Genomic DNA, 4,284 nt, shown 5'->3' with positions numbered 1-4,284 from the left:
CTGGGCAGCCTGGGCTGGTATTAAATGGGAAGGTTGGTGGCCCTGAATGTTTTCATGTTTTCAGACGAGGCTTCTGTTTGTTCAGTGTCATAAACATTCACTTGGATGGAATCAACAGAATATGAGACTTCAATTTACAGATATTTTATGAGCTCCTCACAATGATGTCAAAAAGGTGAGAGATGCAAGCCATATCACAGCATGCAATCTAATCCGGTGGCCATCTGATGTTAGAATGCACTCTCATGTCAAGTATGATCAAGAGCAAAATGTCAGCTGTGCTGTCTGCTGACACTTAGGTCCCTGGAAATTGAATGTGGACAGTATGTGTGCCACACAAAGGGGCAGGTTTTGATAACAAAAAGAAGGTTCTGGTTTTGATAACAAAAAGAAAAGTTTCAGAAATGACTACTATATGGCACACAAATGATATCTAACCAGGAGGCTTAATGTCATAACTTCCAGTGTTTCTCAAAGAACTTCATAAGAAAAGGATCCGGCCCATGAGCAATAAAAGTGAAGTGCTACACTTAATAAGCATAATCTAAATTAACTGGACTTTCCATTGACTTCTACTAAGTTCTCAGTCAAGCACCTCTGAAATGGAATTAAAAAAACAAACAAAACACAACACTATATTCTAGGCTGTGCCCCATGTGTCTTTTTCCTTCATTTTTCTAAAGAATGAAAGTTTTATTAAAATTGCCTATTATCAGCTGGAGGGATGCTGAGCAAACATCAAATGTTATCTTGAGAAGGCCACCCATAGACTGCAAAATGTCATTTGTCAGGGCAATAATTTGCAGCTTGCTGCACATGCTGTTCTACTAGTTCATGAGGATGTACCACACTCACATGATTGTAGTGTTTCTAATAACTAGTGAACGATGGGCACCAGAATAAACATTAATTTTATTCTCAAAGCATTTGACTGGAAATAAGCACAACCCACATAAAACACTATATGTCCTCAGCTGACGTTCTTTTTTAGAAACCATCTAGATTCCAGCACTCTGCTCAAAAACCTGATTTTCCGTCAGGTTAAAGGAACTAGAGGAGAGGATCTGGATTAGATGTTCCACAGTGGGATGCAAATTTGATGTAGTCCTACAAATTTCTACTGAAGGTGTAAAGCAGTTTTGCTCAAAGCTAAATAGAAATACTTTGAAATCATGAGCAACATAAAGAGTTTAAAGCTCTCCTGAGACTGCAGTGTGTGAAAAGGAGGAGGATGTGGGCAGAAAACAGGCATGTCTGAGGAGACAGGAGAACTCGTGCAGCCCCCATCATGCTAATGGAGCATGTAGCTACAATATCTATTCCTGTTTTAGGTCATGCTTTTGCCATCAGGCAGAAGTAACTTGACAGCTCTACCATCTCACTATCATTAAGACAGAATTAGGTTCTTCTGGCTTGCTATTTTACTTGTCATTTTTGACACAGCATAGCCCTGCACTGTGCAGGATCAAATCTTTTCATAAAGTCAGGACAGCACAGTAATACATAGTTGCATATACTTACATATTTGAAATGCACAAAAACATCCAACTTGCACACATGGAAAATTGTATCTAAGGATAGATGTAAACTGTGGAATAACTCTAGTAGTGAGGTACAATGATTATCGTCCAAGTATACTTGAGGTATCGGGATGATTTTGCCTATTACATTTACTTGTTTTGTAAAATATGTGGCTCCTCAGTAGCTCCAGAGGGTAAGAAACAAAAGGCAGGTGGAAGTTTTTACTGAACCTGTCACTGTTGCTCTCCTAGCAAAATTTATCATTCAAAAGGTAGGCCAAACACCTTTGAAAACTTTGTTAGAATCGATGCCGGTTTTGGAGGATGATATGATGTGAAAACAGGAAAGGAGACTGATTTTATGTAAATAATTCAGAGTCTGGCATTCATATGCATTATTTATCTATGTAAGGTGCCCCGTCAATATTAAATCACACCATGCTATTTGAGAACTGTATTTTGTAATTTCATTAATACTCCATTGTTGTGTCTTTGCCTTACATAGAGTCAGTTGACAAGAAGTAATTTGGTTTTCTCCTAACCAGATAGCAATTCCTGGATTTTTATCAAATTTAATCAAGTTACCGTGCTTCTGTCCAGCTGCTCAGTTATTTCAGAATTGTTTATCCCATTTACAACCAGCAGCCAACTGAAAACAGATTTAGGAATGATCCCCTGGCAATGCAATTTCTTAAAGGCCAATGGAAGACTAAACACATATTTTTTTCCAATCTCCCTGTGTTGACTTTTCCCCCCAGCTTTTGATGAAAGCTGAGACTGAGGTCATTTATACCTGCACTGGCGTTTTTTGGGGGGTACAAATGACACCAAACAGGGAGTAAATGTTGATCTACCTGAGGGTAGGAAGGCTCTACAGAGACATCTGGACAGGGAGGATTGATGGACTGAGACCAAGTGTATGAGTTTGGACAAAACCAAGTACTGGGTCCTACAATTTGGTCAAAAAAACCCCATGCATTGCTACAGGCTTGGGGCAGAGTGGCTGGCTGGAAAGATGCATGGAAGAAAACAAGTTGAACATGAGCCAGCAGTGTGCCCAGGTGGCCAAAAAGTCCAATGACATCCTGGTTTGTATCAGAAACAGCGTAGTCAGCAGGAGCAGGGAGGTGATCAGCCCCCTGTACTCAGCATGGGCGAGGCTGCACCTTGAGTACCACATTCAGTTTTAAACTTCTCTCTACAAGAAAGATGCTGAAGCCCTGGAGCATGTCCAGAGAAGGGCAATGAAGCTGGTGAAAGGTCTGGAGCACAAGTCTTGTGAGGAGCAGCTGAGGGAACTGGGATGGAGAAAAAGAGGCTTAGGGTAGGCCTTAATGCTCTCTAGAACTACCTGAAAGGAGACAGTAGCAAAGTGGGGGTGTACAATCAGTGAATATACAGAGGTACAGTATATCCAGGAGCGTGGCTGATATAATTATTTTACTGGAGTAAGAAAAAAGGACACTCACCCTATCCCGGGCTCACATAATGAATTCCAGTAAAGCAGATCTCCAAAAAGGATGTTTCTGCCTCCAACAACTGCTATGTGCTGGTGGGGCCATAGAGGAAACTTATCCAAAAGATCTGTATTACTAGTTTCATCCATGTCCTCTGCCTCACGTAATTCTACACTACTCTGCTTCTCCCCACACCACTTGTGAGAGTAAAAGCGGGAAGTTTTCTTGTTTTTCCCCTTTATTCCAGTGTAGTTTGTTATAAGAATAAAAAATCTAGTTGTGTAATTGAAGATGATGAAGGTCTATTTAATGCAGAAGAACTTCTGCCTATATAAGGACTGAAGGACTAGGCTTTAACACGTGCTCTTCCAAAAGCTCTTCTCTCTAATATGTTTATCATATAATTATGACTTCAACTTCTCCTCCCTCAAATGAAGGCGTATCAAACTGCCATATATCATATTAGAATAGAGTTTTTTATGCAGGATATCTAACCTTTGTTCTCTATGACAGCACTTTAAGATTTTCTTAAATAATAACTTCTGTAACTTCTTGTTCACGTCACAGGATGCTGGAGGTGCTTCTTTTCAAGCTCATGTTTTCTGCGTTGGAAACTAAAATACTTGCTTCAGAACTAAATAATTGGAGTGTGATCCTGATGCTACAAAAGACAAAAACCAAACTTTCTGCTGTTTTTAAAGAGCCAGATCTACCTTTATGATCTGATCCCAGTGTTTCTGGATATTGATAATTTTCATAGCAGAAACATTAGAAACAAGTACGTCCATAATGGGAGCATCTTTTCTTCTGGACATCTTTCCTATAACTCAGATGTGTTATCTTGGGAATCTCAACCTTGTGAACCTGAAGATAGAGTTGTACAAAACCTGTAAAAACTTTGGAAAACATCAATTTTAGTCTCTGTCACTGTGAAGTGCATGTAACTCTCATTTGAGTATTTTTGCTTTTTATTGTATGCTGTGTGTATCCTAGTATTTGTCTTGCATTACAAATAAGAAACAGAGAACACATTTGTGTCCTAATTTTGTTAGCAATCCTCTCTTTTTAATATATCTAAGCATAATACTGATAATTATGATTTTTAAAAACCTACTTTTCATAGCTTAGGGGCTTAAACTTTTACATTCTTCCTTTATTCTGAATGTATCCCTCAGGAAACAACTCTCTGTAATAATCACCTTGCCTACACTTTTTCAGTCACACATTACATTCTCTCTCCCACTTTCTTTCAGGTTAATATTAGTGTTTGTCAGCAGCAGACTTTTTTTTTCTTTTTCTTTTTTTCT

This window comes from Meleagris gallopavo, chromosome 3 (genome assembly GCF_000146605.3).
Source record: "Meleagris gallopavo isolate NT-WF06-2002-E0010 breed Aviagen turkey brand Nicholas breeding stock chromosome 3, Turkey_5.1, whole genome shotgun sequence".
Classification (NCBI taxonomy): domain Eukaryota; kingdom Metazoa; phylum Chordata; class Aves; order Galliformes; family Phasianidae; genus Meleagris; species Meleagris gallopavo.
The sequence above is the reverse complement of the archived record's forward strand: the minus strand, read 5'-3'. Positions refer to the sequence as shown.